Raw genomic sequence first — 18318 nt, 5'->3', positions numbered from 1 at the left:
TTTAAGCTGTGGGCTGGCTTTCCCCAGGGTCAGATGATTGTTCAAGGTTCCTGAATAAACTGCATTGAAAAGAAATAGTGCTTTTGTACTTACTTGTGACTGGAGACAGCCAGTTAGTTCTGTCCAGACCAACCAAGAGGAGGAAAGGAAAAAAAAAATCCTTTCATCTTGTCCTTGTTCTATGTATCTCCTGCTTATTTCCCTAGGCCAATTCTTCTTTCCACATTATTTCAATGGTAAAAATGGGCAATTTATTTTACTTGGCGCTTTATGTTCTATCCAGAAATTGATCTGATCCCATTTGGTTAGAATTATTAAATGCAGTAAAAAAAAAAAAAAAAAAAAAAAAAAAAAAAAAAAAAAAGGAATATAGTTGTATTATTTGTTTTCGTTTCCTCCTAATCCATGACATCTCAGTATTGATAAAAATGGTTCACTATCCAGGTCATTGAACTCCATTTTGCTAAATATCGGATTCAGTACCAGGAGGCTAGAGCAAAGTTTTGTAATTTCAAGATGGCCACTTGGCACTCCATTGTCAGAGCCTGTCTGGGGTAACATCTCAAAGCTCAGCATTACTGAAGCAAACACAGAAGAGCAGTAGCGTTATTCAGCATAAATGTGACATTTATGTCAAACAAGCATGGATTGAAATAAATTAATTCATTTACAAGAAGCCCACTGAATTTAGCAGAAAATTCTGCATAATGCATGCAAACCTGTGCCATCACCTCAGAAGCCAAGCTCCGAATTATTACCAAAGAGTTCAACCCAACCCAACCAAAATGCATTATAAATGCATGCATAATTATAAACGTATGTGTGTTAAAACCTGAAGTTTCTAAGACAAAAGGACTCCGTAGAAGGTGTCCAGGTTGCACTGAGGAAATGGTGGGAACCCACAGTCAGAATGTTGCCTACTGGAAACTGATTTGTTCCAGTGATGTGCTCAAATATCAAATGTTTGCTTTTGTAAAGCTTCACCCGTTTGTTTTTCTTCTTTTAAGTATGTCCTTGTAGCTCAAATTATTTCCCTGAGGCTGAAATTTAGCCCTCTGTGATGAAAGAGCAAGACTTTGGAAGAACCTGATGGGTTTTGAACTTCTAAAAAGAAAACGTATTTAAAGTGACTGTTAAACAGGTGATAACTCTTGCTTGACACTGGAGATTGAAAACCTGGGATGGGAATTAGTTTGGGCTTTAAAACAAGCATTTAAATATATTTAACCCTCTTCTTAGTCACTCACCCTGCATCATTGTGCGAATTTGGTACCACAAGGATGGGCCACTTCGGATAAAACTTAGGGAAATATCTGTTAGCCGTGACTACCACGTTAAAAGAGGAGTTTTTCTAAGAAAACCCTTTGATACAGAGCGCTGTAACAGTGCCAAACGTTTAAAGGGAGGATTGACCACTGGCCCCCCTCTCATATGAGTGTGTCAAGGCTCTCGGGGTAGGGTGTGTTACAGTGACCACTAGGGGTATTGCAAACAACTTAGGTTGTTTACTTGACAGTGTAAGTATCCATGTTTGTATCTTTAGCTGGTAACTTTGGGGGTGTCCACAGTCCTCATGAACTTTGCTGCCTTAGCACCCATGCTTACTCTGGAATCCTAGAGAAGTTCTGCAGACTGTCCCTGTTTGTATTTTACACACTGGAAATTTAAAGGAATTGTTTATTTAAAAAAATCGCCAATCAATTTAACAAATCTAGAAACACACACATGTGCATGCTTATTGAGTCAGGGCCATGTCATAGCTCAGGGTGGCCTTCAGTTTGCTGTGCATCTGAGAATGGCCTTGAATTTCTAAACTGCCTATGCCTACCTTTCAGGAGCTATAATTAATGGCATGAACCACCACCTGGTTTGATTACGACACAATATATATGAGTATCTTAAAACATCACAGTACACTTCATAAGCATGTGCAAGTCGCATGTGATAACTGAAAAAATAAAGGGGCTGGTGAGCTGCCTCTGCAGGTCAGGGCATTTAATGATGACCTGAGTTTGATCCCTAGGATCCACACAGTAGAAGATACAAACTCATTCCCACAAGCTGTCCTCTGACTTCTACATATAATTCTATGTGCATGTGCACATGCAAGTACATACATACAAACATACACACAGTCACATGCATATACATACAAATGTAAAAAATATATAACAAGAATAATTATAGTTGGTCTTGCTTGAATGCTCACTCCTCTCTTGTCCCTGTTTTTTAGACTAGATAGATAGATAGCTAGATGATAGATGATAAAAACAGAATACAGATAGATGAATAGATGAAGATTGGTAGGAAAATAGAATGTGGATAGGTAGACAAGTTATGTAGATGGTAGAAAGATGGCAGAAAATAGATAAATGATAACACATAGCATCATCCTTATTTCTTAAGTAAGAAAACTGAGGCATATAGCGACTTTCCCAAACTTGCACAGATTGCAAATGGCAAAGGTAGCTTTGGACTCTGCATGCAGTCTTCTCAGTGACTGTAGACCATCTACAGCAGTGGCACAGCAGTGACTGTGATAACATCTAGAAAACAGGACCCTGGGAAGTTGTGGGTGTGTTAAATACATGATCTGTTTTGGTCCTTACAAAAGGTCTATGGTATTCTTCATATCATCATGCTATCACTGTCATCATCATCATCACCATCACTGTTGCCAGGAGCAGCAGCATTAGATTTCAAGGAACCTGTCTTCCTTAGAGTCGTAATGAATATGTACGCTCTTAATTATAAAGTTGTATTATTACAATAATGAAATGTGAAATATGCTAACAGAGGATGATATGGTCTGATACTTCATTTAATTTGCAAAATGATCAAAGAAGACAAGGTGGCTTTTGCAGAGGAGACCTTTCCAGAGTGGCTCATTCTTACTACCTGTCCTGAAGGCCTGGAACATGGGGACCCTCGGCGTGGGCTCTGCTCCTCACGCTGGGGATGCCTTCAGGTGTGGGAGCAAGTAAGCCTATTTCCTTATTGAGTAATTCAGCCACACTCTGTATTCAGGCAGATTTCTTTTCATGGTTGTGGCCTTTTCTTTTATATGTTTTCTGTCTACTCTGTAAAAAAAAAAAAAAAAAAAAAAAAAAAAAAAAAAATCTTTTTTTCTCCCCCTCAGGAAAATCTTTGTGCCCTTATAACTTATATTCTGTTCTGTTCTCTTAGGGGTCAGAACACCATAATGCCATGCATTGTGTCTGAGATGAGACCAAATCCTATCGGAATTTATGACTGTGGACAGACACTGTGTCTGAATTGCTTTTTCTAGACTCTTCCCTGTCCCCTTCTGTCTAAGTAGCCTTTCTCAGGCAAGTGAGGCTGCTGAAAAAGTACTGATCTTCGAAGCAACTGTGCTAAGAGAAAGAAGCTCTGGATACTCGTACGTCCTCAATGCCATGGACCAGGAAGATGACCTGCTTGCCACCCTTTCCCCTGTGTTTTTACATTCCAGAGCTCTGCACTTAGCTATACTTTGAAAAGCTCTTTGAAGGAAACCAAATACTCCTTGTTCCATGGTTGATTTGAATGTTTTGAGCTTATAGTCATGGTTGACATAACCTAATTCAAAACATATTGGAAGCACAATGGCGCTGAACCTGAGTAGGTAGACTCAATATTTTCTAGAATGATTTCACTTTTCTTTTTTGCTGTAATTTTTTCACTAAACTCACATCAAGTGTTTATAACCTGTATCTGAGATATAGATAAAAAAAAAAGTGTGGGGGGGGAATGCTGCCAATTGTATACTGAGGGAGGTAAAGAGGAAAAAAAAGAGAAAAAGAGCAGGAAAGAAAAAAAAAAGTACAGCATCATGCTTAGCTTGCAGACTACACAAAAAAACAGACCATTTGGGGCTGATGTACCTTCATTTGCTGATCTCTGGTACAATCTACATAGCTTAAAAAAAAAAAGTACCTCCCTTGTTCCAAAGAAGGAAGGAAATATATTCATGGGAAAATTTGTTCAACAAAATTTATCACAGCATGGGAATAAAATCCACAGCTTCTGTGAGCATGAGGGCTGGGGTAAAACTCCATTTACTCATGAGCTATGTGACCTTGAACTTTTGCATCCTTTCATCTACAGATAAGCTGACTCCAGTAGGAGCTACCCAACAGTCATTGCGTGGATTGGGTGTGTTAATACTGTTGAGTGGGATGGCTACTGTCTGTGACCTTATACTGTTAACTGTTGTTGGATTCTTTACACTATTACCATGTTGGAGTTTTCAAATTTTGATAAATAGATTGCAGCTATTTTAGATATCTTGTTAGTCAGGGATCAGAAAATTCTTCAAAGTACTTTGAAATGAATTAGATTGACAAGGACTCAGAAGCAAGATGGTCAATCTGACTTCCCCTTCTCCCTATGCATTTAAGAATTAGGCCTAAAAGGATGCTCTCTGATGGAGCTTTCCTGAGACTGCCTAGGGAGGAGCATTGTGCTCTAAGAGCCCAAAGGAGAGAAAGAAATACACAGAGACTGAGAGCAACTGGAGCTGTCCTGAGTACCTTTCCCACTTCCAGCTCATTCTCATTATATATACACTTCCGTCTAATCCCTATTTTCCTCTCCATTGACATTGATTGATTTATATATTTATTTGCTCTGTTGTGTGTGCATTCTTGCATGCATGTGTATGCGTGTGTGTATGTGTGTCTTTCTCCTTTGTCCATCTTTGCTTGTAGGAGGGCGAGTCTTGGCCTTCACAAGAGGGAATTAGAGGTACTACATTCTCTTCCTTTAGTGCTCAAAGTGAGCAATTGAATGGCTCTGGCCAGGGGACCATCAGCTGCACTTCAAGCTCTGTCCACCCCCTTCAAAGTGTGCTGCCTCACAGCCTCTTGTGAGGAATAAAGAACAACCTATAGCCATCGTCAATCACACACTTGATGACAAAACTCCCGTCTGCTTTTCCTCTCCTTTCCCCGCAAGCCTGCAAGCATACTCTTCTTGCACCTGTCTCTAAACTGTTGGCATTTTCTACTGTGAAGGTCAAGGGAAACTTTTTTTTTCTTCTCCCACATGCTTACTCACTCCCAGTTGTAGCCCTGATAGTGAGCAAACCACCTTGAGAAGTGAGGTCTCCCGGCTGTTTCTCTAATCCTTATAACTTACCCATGAAGCACGTATGAAAGATGGAAAATTAACAGACGTAGAAAGAAAAGGGACCCTTTACCCTGGAGCCTGGTTGAAATTTCATCCAAAAGGTCAGAATTTTCATATAGTTAACAAAATTCACTGTGAAGATACCCTATATTAAAAGTTGCATATTTAATTGTAATAGAGCTGTTTCAAATCTTAAAAAATTAAAAATGGCAGTCATGCATATAGCCAAGGTGCACATGACTCACAAGCTTATCCTTATCCCTTTCCCAGTTGTAAGCTTGTAATTTTCTGAGACTCTCAGAAATAAATCTCAAATCGTGTTTACATTCAAAGCCTGTCTTCATTTCATTGCAGCTTACATGCTGTGAGGATTCCTCTGACCTTTTGAACCTTTGTGTTTTCATCTTATCAGCCTGTTCTCTAGTCCAAGGCTTTGCAGAAACCACCCTATGATCTCACTTACTAAAGGAAAAAAAAATGTGAGAAGGCCCTTAGAAACCCTTTGAACAATGGAAATTGCAGAAGCCACCAAAACTGTCTATACAGCTATGTCAAGCCACTCAATGGTGACTCTCTCCTCCACTGAATACTGTCTTGTACTTAAGGAAGTTCCTCTCCATTAACATCTGTGGTTATATCTGTTAAAAACCTTCCCTTGGGGCTGGGAAAATAACTCAGGAGATTGTTCAGTCAGTAAGGTGACTGCCCCTTATAAAATATGAAATATTTAATCTTTTCCAGAAAATATTGTAAAACTTATTTGTTTGTTTGTTTTCTGGTTATGTGGGGGGGGTGTATGCAGTCAACTTTCTTGAAGGTATTCAAGAGAATAGGGCTCCCTAAGCCTCCCTCCTGGCCACTTCATCTAGGTGCCTGTGATGGAAACTGTGAGGCAAGATGCTCAGTGAAAGGGGCTGAATTGGGACAGAGATTCCTCAGCAGCTGACATCTTCTCCCTTGCACTTTTCTATTCCCACTGGGGTGGGAGGTCCATGGCTTCTTACTCCTTGGAGACCATGTAGGCCATGAGGTCCACCACCCAGTTGCTATAGCCATATTCATCGTCATACCAGAAAATGAGCTTTATAGAATTATTATTGAGAGCAATGCCAGCCCCAGTATCAAAGGTAGAAGAATGGGAGTCACTGTTTAAGTCCCAGGGGACAACCTCATTCTTGATGTAACATAAGCTGCTCTTTAGTGGGCTCTTGGATGCCTGCTTCACCACCTTCTTGATGTCATCATACTTGGCAGCTTTTTCTAGGCAGCATGTCAAATCCACAATGAACACATTGTGGGTAAGAATACAAAAGTTCATGCCAGTGAGCTTCCCATTCAACTAGGGGATGACCTTGTCCATAGCCTTGGATGTACCAGTGGTTGCAGAGATGATATACTGGGCAGCCCCTCGGCCATCACCTTACAGCTTCCCAGAGAGACCATACACAGTCTTCTGGGTAGCAGTGATGGCATGCACAATGGTCTTGAGTCCTTCCACAATGCCTAAATTGTCATGAATGACCTTGGCTAGGGAGGATAAGCATTGGTGGTGCAAGAAACATTACTGACAATCTTGAGTGAGTTGTCCATTCTTCTGGTGGCTCACACCCATTACAAACATAGGGAAATTAGTAGAAGGGGCAAAGATGACAACTATTTTGGTCCCTTTCAAGTGGACCCAGGCCTTCTCCATCATGGTAAAGACACCAGTAGATTCCTCATCATATTCTGCACCCGCATCACCTCATTTGATGTGAGTGGTAACACATTCCTGGAAGACGGAGTTGATCATCTGATGATAACAAGTTTCCTATTCTCAGCCTTGACTATGTTATGGAATTTACCATGGGTAAAACCATACTGGAACATGTACATCAAGTAGCTAAGGTCAGTAAAAGGGTCATTGATAGCAACAATATCCATTTTGCCAGCCATAATATAAAGGAAGCCTTGGTCAAATAATCTAACCTTTACCATTGCACCTATGAGACAAATTTGGCACTGCATAAGAAGACGAGGGAGAGAAGTTACTCTATGGAATGGGAAGAAGACAAGAGCCAAAACTTGTATTTATTACAAGGAATTCACATATTTTTATTCATCCCACCTTGTAAGACTTTTTAAGCAAATGCTTACCCCTGCCCCTTGTTTACCTGAAGGTCCTGCTGCATTCTTGAAATTTAAGTGAATAAAGTGGTCTGGCTGACTCCTTCTGGGTTTCCTTCAATTCTTTTGTGACAATTCTTTTACAACTAGTGAATCTTGAAAGACTGTGACGTCAGACAGATCCCAGTTAATGGGGGACAGTCACAGCCATGTTAGAATACTCCAACCTATGTGTCTACTCTCATGAGTTCAGACCGAAGTTCTGCCTGGCTGAGTTCCTTTCACTTGTTTGTGTGTTCTTTGTGAGGCGTTGAGATTGTTTCTAACATACACAAGCATAGTACCAAATTTGATCCCTAAAGTGGAAAGAAAGGAAGAAAGAAAGAAAGAAAGAAAGGAAGGAAGGAAGGAAGGAAGGAAGAAGGAAGGAAGAAAGAAAGAGGAGGAAGAAAGGAAGGAAGTTAGGAAGGAAGGAAAGAACATGGAAAAAGTAGCTAAGCTTAGTGGTACATGCAGGTAGAAATGAGAACAAGAGGATCCCTGATGAGGGCTGAGCAAAATCAGGGAGTCAAGCTCCCAGTAAGGAGTTCATCTTAACATCTCAGTCTCCATGGAGGTTCCCTAGTAAGGAGAGCAGGAGCAGTCACTGGCATGAATTTGGTTGCCCACTCTTAGATCAACTCCCCCTGGCAAGGTGGCCCTACTAGGCCACAGAGAAAGAGGGTCCAGACAGTCTTGATGAGACCTGATAGACTACGGTCAGATAGTAGGGAAGGAGAACCTCCACTATCAGTGGACTAGGGGAGGGACATGGGGGGAAGAGGAAGAAAGAGTGGGACTGAGAAGAGATGAGGGAGGGTGATACAGCTGGGATATAAAGTGAATAAGTTGTAATAAATAATAAAAATAAAGAAAAAAATTAAACAAAATTCTATCTCAAAAAGGTAGGCCATTTTGAGGGACAACACTTAAGGTTGACCTCTGGCCTATACCCACCAACACATATACCCATGCCCCTCCCCCTATACACACCTTCCTTAATAAACTCCAACTTTGCTTCACACTCATTTGTCTTGAACATCTTTTTCTGCAGTGAAGCCAGGAACTCCAGCTTCACTTGAGGAAGAAGTCTCTGAACTCCTCAGGCTGCAGCAGGCAGCAGTGTTGGACAGACTCTCTTGCTCCCACTGGCTCTGGTATTCACAGCTGCACTCCAGCATGTACTACATACACTACTGGATGTTTAGAAGACAACATGCTGGATGGATTTCTACATCAAAGCAGCCCAGCTGCACATTCTGGAGCTGCCACTCATGGCCTGTGGGATGCTTGGAGAGTGATGCAATTGCCTTGACTCTTTGCTTACGTCAGGAAAGTGAAGAGCCTGGGAACTACCACCTAGGTACTGGGAGGCAGGTTTGTTTGTTTGTTTTTGTTTTTGAAGCATTGACTCCTCACTTTTGTTCAATAGGGAACTAAACGTAGTAGGAAGTAAGCCATGTCAGTCTTCCTTATTTTGGCTGAAGTCACAGACCTAAACCATTGTCCTTAATCTTTCCCAATGAGCCTCCTTGGATTCCCAGAAAGTAGAACTTTGGAAGACAGAACATGCTCCCTACACTGGATTATGGCCATTATCATGAGGTCAAGGCAGCCCGTTGGCTGAAGTAATTATCTTCTGAGCATCATATTCTCCCTTCCAGCAATAAGAACTTCTGTGGATAACTTTGTAGGCCCGGCACTGAGATAATGATCAGCAAAACCTCACCTAGACTAGAACTTCTTAATTACATACACCTCTTGTCTCTGTCCCAGTTTTTCTATTTAAGGCCAAAGCTCATGTCAATGCCCTGAAAATGGACGTGAGGTCACTGGACTCCTTCATACGTTGCACTTCTCAATTGTGGCAACATTGACTATCTCTCCCATGATTTCACACTACCATTCCTCCTCCTTCATCGATACATTAGGGACAAAGGCCTGAACCTGAACCTGAGGACCTGAGGCTGCTGGAATCCAGAACAAAAGTTCTGTCCTATAAACAGATTATAAGACTATGGTACAAACAACATGCAATGACAGGTATAAAGAAAATGAGAGCCTTATTCATTCACTTGTCTGCTCCTCTGTTCAACAGACACCCACTGAGTGAGCGCCTCTCTCCCAAGAAGTGCTTGCTAAATAGCAAATGTGCTGAGAGAGCCCTACAGTGCCTCCCCTTCCTGTTCTGCTCGCCTGCTCTCCCTCCACATTTACCTTTTGCTATTGTTCTGGTTTTTCAGGTCCAGTCCGTAGATTAGCTTCTCTACTCCTCTGCATTCCAAGCACCTAGTCTTGCTTGAGCATCCATTTTCTCATCCTGGGATGAAGCCCGCGTCATCTCTGTCTTACTTTCTTGTTGCTGGATTAAAATATTCTTACAAAAACTACTTAAAGGTGGGGGAAGCTTAGGATATTTTATCCAAAGTCAGAAAGTAGCAGTCTGGGGGTGCCAGTCCTCAGCTCCTTTCCTCTCTTTATAGAGATTCCAGAACTGCAGCCCATGGAATGTTGTCACCTCCTTCGGAGTAAGTCTTTCCACTTCAATTAACCTGATCAAGATAACCCCTCACTGGTATACTGAGAGCCTGAGCTAATCTAAATAATCCCCCTTGGTTGTACCTGGAGGCTTGACTCCCAGATTCTGTCACTGATGACAGTCAACAGTAACCACAGCAACCTCACAGTGGATTCTACTTTCAAACCATTCATTGGGTTTTCATTAATCAGAAGTGAGCATCCTGGAAGGTGTGAGCACAGAGAAGGAAGTGATCAAAGCAGTCCTCCCAGAAGCGTAATGTGAGTTCTCGGGAGTCCGGTCACAGCGGGGAAGTGGCCTCAGGCAAGGAACAAGTGAAGAATTGAAAATTTTTAAATATGAGTTGACAAAGACTTAAAATAAGGTGATGGCATCAGTCATTAAAAAGAAAGAAAAAGAGGCTGTGAGAAGCATTTTGAAGGAGGCTGGGTAGGCATGAAGGAGTCATGGGATTTGAGGATGGCTCCATGATTCATTGTCTCTGTGGCCCAGAGACCAAGGATAATACCATGTTATGGCTGAGCTGCTTAATGCATCTTTTAAGATATTATTATTATTATTATTATTATTATTATTATTATTACATATACATACCTGTACCAGTGAGTCCAGTTGTTAACATGATTTTAGGACTAACCACTTGGTATTGGATAGACATTTAGGGATCATATCCTGGGGGAAGGGGAAATTGAATCTCTATCTTTGAGCCATCATTAATTGACTATAGCTCTTCTTCTAGGTATGAAGAAGAAACTATGAAACTTTCCCCATCTATGCTGTCATGTCTCGTGGTGTTGTCATTGTGTGGGTCTTGTTTAAGCAATCATCCTGTTGAGAATTCGTGAGTGAAACTTGCCTGACCATTACAGAAAACTACACTGGCGAGAATACATGGAGCCAATGTCTATGGGTTGCCCAGCTCCAGTTGCTACATCTACAACACAACCCCTGCGTCTAAGGTTCAGGGAACATCTGAGAAGAGAGATTGAAAAAAATCATAACAGTCAGAGGACTACAACATCTGCCGCAACATGCAATTATCTACATACACCAGACGTGTCTTTTACCTACTCCTGTGACGTGTGGTTTCTTTTTCATGGATGACTGCTACTTTCTCCAACTTGGTTATGAACTCCAGAAAGCATGGTCTATAACCCATCATGCTTTGTCTTTCAAAATTTGTTTCCATAGAAAGTGAGAGAAAAAAAAATGGTCACTGGCCTGTGCTGTGTTGGTAATAGGTCCATTCTTGCTGTGAGTGTATAGCTGTTGCTTCAGAGGGTGGCAAGCTCTTTATCTTTGCTGTCCTTCCCCAGACTTGTGCCTGTTTAATACGGATGAAACTGAATGGGAAGACACTTAGAAGGCTGGAGAGGATCTGCCATTACATTCCGTTCCAGTACTACACTCAAGCTTGTGGGAATTGCTGAGAGCTAGGTGGAATGGCATAGCCATTCCATACAGGAAATAGTTATAGGGCTAACATTTTTAGATGTTTTAAAATCCAGTGAAACTGCTACCAATGGTTAGATGCTTAATTGAATTAATTAGGAGGTTAGCATTTTGTTGACATAAATTGAAGTTGAAAAGCAAGGTTGTTCCAGGAGTGCAAAGAAAATAATTGGAGTGCTACAGATCCTCTTAATTAGAAAACAAACAGGCACTACATGGAAAAGAGGTCATTCCTGGCCTCATCTCCCACACGGCAAGGTCAGTTTTATACTGCATTTAGGTAGTGTAGTTGGGCTAGAGAATTGCGTATTCTCTAATTTCCTGAAGCACAGATTTATGCAATGTGGCTCAGGTATGCAGTCCCCGGGGATAGCAGCAGCAGGTAGAACAGACTGGTCTAGGGCAGGAGAAAGCAGGGAGGGAGTTCTGAGCAGCAGATGGTGAGTCTAAGCTAATCACACCAGTGATTTCTGAACACTGAACACAATTCTTCACAAATTTAAAACCTATTGCTTCTAGGACGGTATCTCAGAATGGGTTCTACCTTCTCTCTTGCATATAGGAAACAAAACAAACAAAAAAAACTAGGGCACTAGACAGGGCTAAAAAGGCCAGAATAAGCAATTAGAATGATACTGGCTAGAGGTTATGAAGAAGAAAAAGGGAAGAAAAAGAGAATAGACAGGATTTTAAGCAAACAGAAACTGGAACCAGGGACACATCCAGGAAGTGAGTAGTGCAAACTCAGGGAGGAGATACTCGAGTAGTGGAGGAATTTATTTCACGCTTGGTAACTTGTTCAGACATTTTTCTGAGACGTACCACCTTCTCAGTACATAGAAAGGCCTGAGTTTCCAGGAAACCTCTCAACAGATAGGTTTTCATTAAATTCTGAATCCTGTGTGTGACCTCAGAATGTCAGTTCACCTACAGGGCCTACGGCTCCTTATCTATTTTTAAAAAGGTAGAATAATGAATTCTTGTAGAGTGGTCATGAGAGCCAAATGAGATAATCTGTGCCCGGCACAGCTTTGCAGAGAAAGGACATTTCAACAAACATGCGCTGTTTCTCCCTCTTCCTTTTTATTCTTTGTTCAGGTAGGGCTCACCCAAACCCAGAAAGGCCAAATAGTTTCACAGGGTGCGTTTAGTCCAAGAGGACAGAACTTTGCCAAGAACTGTTAGAAGCTAGTAACATAGCCTCAAAGTTTCACAGGTGCTGACAGACCCAAGCCTCCTAGGTCTGAGACGATGACTCCGCTCAGCAAGCAAGACGAGCATCGATATTTGTGCTGCTTCCTTGAGCAGTTCCTGCAGCATGAAGAAAAACAATGCCGGTACCCGGTACCCAGCTTGGGGTGTGTGACTAGAAAAGGCCCTGGGGTTAGGGAACGCAAGGTTTGCATGACAAACAGAAAGCTTACCTGACCCACACTCCAGACTAGCCTATTTTCCCGAGCCTATTCTCTACGGAACATCCATGAAATGGAAGCCCAGAACAAAGGCATTCAGGGCCTCCGCCTGCCAGATAGACAAACATGAGCTACCTGGAAAGTTGCCTTCCAAAGGACAGAGCAGAAACATCCCGTTTCTTTTCTATCTTCTTCCCATCTTCGCCTCTACAGAGGGGTTTCTGGATGGGCTTCTATCCCATGGTGATGAGACTGCACACATCCCGCATCCCCTGCATATCCCTCCTTTTCATCTTTTCCCATGGTGTTGGTGCCCTAGCAACTCATCAGGGAACTTGCTATCCTCATTTTTATCTGTTAAGATAGGCGTCACAGCTCACGGTTGTGAATGCTACTGGCTCTGACCATAAGACAGAGCTTGTCCCTTGGGGATCTCATGTAAGCTAAGCTTCTGTGAAAACTGTTAGTACGATCGATACAAAGGGGACGCCATCGCACCTTGATTGTTTTCTCCACACCTGGAAAAAATGGGGTCCCAGCTTGGAAACTTGAGCCAAACTAGTGTCACTGAAATGGATTAGGAAATATAGTGCTTCAGATGTGAAACTTCAGGTTTGTGGGCCCAGCACCAGGGGGATGTCTAGAGAGTAAAATCGGTCACTTACATAGAACTACTTGATGCACACCAAATCATCTTCCTGCTCCTGACATTTTCATTATCATCTCTCCTCTAGTAAAAACATGGTGGCAGCACATGCCTTTAATCCCAGCACTCGGGAAGCAGAGGCAGGAGGATCTCTGTGATTTCAAGGCCAGGTTTTTCTACAGAGTAAGTTCCGGGAAAGCCACGGCCACACAGAAAAATTCTGCCTAAGGCCACCTGCCTCCTCATCACCCCCCCCCCAAAAAAAAAAAGAAAAATGAAAAAGAAAGACAGACTTGGTCTTAAAAGGATGCTCTTCCAATATAAACACAGTACATTGGAAAAACTACCACTATCATTTACAAATGCATTTGAAATGGCCCATTCATTCAGCATCATTCAGTTTTAGATAGTGCAGTCGCCACTGAGATTCAGAAGTGATCAACTATAGTCTTGGCTACACAGGGCAGCTTAGTGGGACTCAGGAAGTAAATAAGAAATTAGGATGCAAGTTAGAAGCTTTATGATAAGGGAGTGACAAGCTGACACAGTGCAAAGGATAAGAAAGACAGTTAATCCTATTTTGGAAGATTGAGAAGTTTATTGATTTCCTTATCAAAATTAAATGTAAGCTGAAACTGTAAATTAATCACTTTAATCTGTATTTTAGAGGTGAAGGAACTGAAGCCTAAAGAGTCTAATGTCTTACCTGATGCCAGACAGTCTGTAAAGGACAAAACCAAGACTCAAATATACTTTATGTTTAAATTTTCCCATAGATGCATTGTGTTGTCTCTAAGCATGTATGGTTTTAGAAAACAGTATCTATAGGAAATAAATTTTAGAGTGTGGGAGTAGTGCGATTTCAGGGTTTAGTATGAACATACTGTATGGACTTGAAGCAGAGGTAGAAATACAAAAGCATACAACAAGTGCTTTAGAAAGCAAGAATTGGAAGCCTGGGATAGAAGGAGGCTTTGGAGAAACAGTAAATGAGGCTTGGAAATTGTGCAAATGGTACTAAAAGTTCTTAGGAGAAGAGGTGGTTTGAGTAGGAATGGTCCCTATAGGTTCACATATTTGAATGCTTAGCCACTAGCGAGTGGAACTCTTTGAAAGGATTAGAAAGATTAAAAGGTGTGGCCTTGTTATAGGAGCTCTGTCGCTTGGGATGGGTTTTGAGATTTCAAAAGCCTATGCCAAGCCCAGTTCTCCCTGCCCCACACTGCTGCATGCTAGACTGGAGCTCTCAAGTGCTTCTCCAGCCACTTGCCTGCATACTTGCTGCCCACCATGATGAAAACGGACTAATCCTCTGAAGCTGAAAGCAAGTCCACAATTAAATACCTTCTTTTCTAAGAGTTGGTCATGGTGCCTTCTCACAGCAATTAAGCTGTAACAAAGATGAAGAGGAATTAGAGGAGGAGGACAGAGGGAATGTGAAGGTGGATGGAAGGGCCAGAAGGGGAAGGGGTGTGCTAGTTGGCTTTCCATTGATGTGACAAAATACCTGATATAATCAACTTATAAAGAATAATATTATTTTGGTTCATGGTTTCAGAGCCTTCAGTCCATGGTTAATTGGCTCTTTTGTTTTCAAACTTTTGGCAAAAAGAATTCATGGTGAGAAGTGCAGAGTGCATCAGCATTGCTCATAACCTGGTAGCTGAGAGTTGAAAGAGTGAAGAAGAGGGACCAGGTCTCCACAACCTCTCCTAGGCATGTTCTCTGTGTCCTAACTTCCTCTCACTGTAGGCCTCACCTCTTGAAGCTGCCATTACCTCCTACGCTCACTCAGACTAATGACTAAGCCTTTAGCATAAGGGCACTAGAACATATGATCCAAAGCCATAGAGATGAGGAAGGATGCAGATAAAAAAAAAAAAAAGACTAATCATTTATGAGAGAATTCTGTGTGATAGCAAAACTTAACTTGTTCTGTTTTATAATTATACCTAACCCTGTTGTCCATCTGAAACAAAGCCATCGCTCTTGAAAGCAAGGAGCCAACACATCCTCTAGACCCCAGTGACACAAGAGAGACTTCAGCCAGAGCATTAAGCCCCAAAGCCCCTGTTTATTGAGTTTTTCATAGGTTCTAGTCTATGCAGTCACCCAGTCTTTGAAAAACATTACTGCTCACTTTTTGTCTAAGGATTCTGCTCTGTGTAGGGAGAACTAAAGTAACAATGATCAGTGACTTCTCCTGCCTACTCTGACCCTACAGGCGTCTGGAGTTTCCTTCAACTGACCTTGACATCTGGAATAAGTATAGTGTACAGGAGTTGAGTCACATGTGACACTGAAATAATCACCCACAAAAGTAGGAACTGTTTTGAATTGGCCCAGGATTTATATCCTATGCTGTGGTTCGAAACTTCCCCCCTAGCCCTAAAGCAAAGCCAAACTCCTTTGAGTTTCAAATATCACCATTTAGCTCTTGGTTGGCCTGGACTCTCCTCTTCTGACTGAACTCTCAGCCAATTCAGGCAACATTTGGATCCAATTTGATGGAAAAATTGGGTGAGCTCCTTGCCAAATTCCTATGAATCTGTGTCAAACTTGGGGATTTAGGCTAAGATTCAGGGTGTGGCTAAGACCCCAGAGGAATTCTGTGGTTGCATAGTCTACAAAATGACAAGCAAAGGCCATGTGCTGACTTACCTCCAAGTAAGTAGTCTCATCTTTGGGAGTCTAGATTGAGAGTTTTTAACCACAGAATTTGTGTTCTCATAGTGTTCTGTGGTCATTTGAGCGCTCAACTTCAACTCATTTTTCTTTCCCATCATTCCATCATATACCTCATTATCCATATAAACAAAAGCAGAGCAGCGCAGAGGAATGACACATCAGTCAGTCATCCAAGGTCAAGAAGGAAGACAATGGCCAAACTCAGCTACCAACTCGAGTCAGTGGCTTCTTCTGTGCAAAGTGTTCCAGAATTGGACCTTGGATGCCTTCGAAGTCTCATATGTGGTTCTCTGAACCTCTGAAGTGATTTTCTCTATGCCTGTTAAGGTCTCCCTGCAACCTGGAATCCTGTTTGTTAGAGTTTAGTTTTAATTGTTAACTGGACACAATCTAGAACCACCCAAGAAGGAAATTATCCCAACAAGGGGTTTCCTATACAGAGTTGACCTGTGGGAATATCTGGAAGGGACTATCTTAATTAAAGTAATTGATGGAGAAAGAAGGGACCACTGTTGGTATAATGTTCTTTTAAAATGTATATGTCTTACCCTTGTTAATTCAAATGCTGATTTTTCCACCCCCAACTCTCTGGTTTCAATCTGGATATTGCATTGTGATACTCACTATAAGCATCCTGTCTCAACTCTTGTGTAAACAGGACACAAATAAAGCAACTAGATACAATGTTGTGCAATGGGAGGAGCCAGAGGACAGAAAAGAGGGGCGGAGCTAGAGAAAAGGAAGGGGTGAGAAGGAGGAGGAGCTGGAGGAGGGGAGAGCATGAGGAGAGCAGAGCTGGAGGAGAGATCTTGGAGGACGTGGAGCATGAACCAGAACTAAGATTTCACAAAAAGCAAGTATAATGTGGGAAATCTAAATGTTAGGAAACTGAGGGCTTGGAGGTTTAGGAGGGAGTAAATATTGCCCAGCATTGTGTTCTAGGTTAACTAAAAACCCAGTCTGTGTGTGGTGATTTGGTTATACAGCTGCTGAGAATTAACAGCAGCGTTACAAGAAGATAAAACAATAGTAAATATCAATAACTCCTACAACAGACCACCCACTGTGGGTGGCACTATTCTTGAACTGTGCAAAATGGAGACTGAAAGCTGGGCACTACAGTGTATACATTAATTCATTGTTTTCTGCTCCTGATTATACATGTGGTATGATCAGTTGTGATAGGCTATAACCTGGAATTATGAACCAGACAAACCCTTTCTACCCTAAGTTGTTCTCAAGTAGTTCAGTTTTTTTTTTTCATTAAATCTGTTCTTTGACATCTTTATGCAATTGTACAGCGCATTCCCGTTACTGTCACCACCTACCGCCCATTGTTTTTCTATCATCCCTGTCAACCCCATCTTCATTATTCAAATCTTTTTCCCGTATCATTTTGTTTTGTTCTCTGTGTGACCATGTGTTAGGAAGTCACCAATAGAGCCCTGAGAGCTAATCAGTGGTGACTCAGACAAAGGCAGTGGTCCCTCAGGTCCCAGAATCTGTTAGTGGTCATTAGTTCAGGGGGAACATATAGCGTGGGCATTACTTCTTGTATCCTCCACTACCCCTGGTTAGCCGTTGACAGGCTCATTCTTTTGTGGACTCAGTGTCAGCAAGTACAGTTGTGTTGAGTTTATGATTGGAATGGTTAATACCTGAATGGAAGATGGCATGCCTAATAGGCCTTTTTTTCTACCTCCTGGTTTTTATAGTCTTTTCATACTCTTTTTCACAATTCTCTCTCACTGCATTTTATTACAGCAACTGAAAACTAAGATACCATCCCATTCCATCCATATCAGAGACCATGATAAGATGATCTCCAATTGTTATGGCCTATTTCAACCTTATTGTGTGCTTGGTAACCGCAGGAACATCGAACATATGACATTTTAACTGCCCACTGACTTAAAATTGTTATTTTCTTTACCCCCTTGGAAGTCCTTTCTGGTTTTGGCCCAATCTGAATGGGACTTGATTCTACCTGCCCTTTCTTATTTTTACCTATTATATACTGCTTTTCTTTTTTTTTCCCTCTCTTCCTCTTCTCCTGTGTACTCTTTTCCCTTTCCCTCCTTTTCTTACCTCCTTTCCTACTTCTATTCTTGTCCTCTTTCTTCCTTTTACTTCCCCTTCCTTTGTTTCCCTTTATTCTATTCTGTTCTGTTCTATTCTATTCTCAACTGAAATCTCCAAGATGAAAGAGATTATATGTAAACATTATTAAGTTTTGGGTAATACAAGTTTTGGGTATTACAATCTAGTTTTTGATAAGATAATATCAATAACATCCATCATCTAGC

General features: G+C 41.6%; 1 long non-coding RNA gene and 1 pseudogene across 2 annotated transcripts in view; both read right to left on the bottom strand.

The window, feature by feature from the left end:
• The window catches only part of LOC132649059 (uncharacterized), a 235756-nt gene that overhangs the window by 47454 nt on the left and 169984 nt on the right, over window positions 1–18318 (bottom strand). The gene's annotated exons all lie outside the window — the stretch shown is intronic.
• Window positions 6131–7065, bottom strand: LOC110562389 (glyceraldehyde-3-phosphate dehydrogenase-like; annotated as a pseudogene).

The sequence above is a fragment of the Meriones unguiculatus genome, chromosome 1 (genome assembly GCF_030254825.1).
Source record: "Meriones unguiculatus strain TT.TT164.6M chromosome 1, Bangor_MerUng_6.1, whole genome shotgun sequence".
Classification (NCBI taxonomy): Eukaryota; Metazoa; Chordata; class Mammalia; order Rodentia; family Muridae; genus Meriones; species Meriones unguiculatus.
This window is presented reverse-complemented; position numbering and strand designations above follow the sequence as displayed.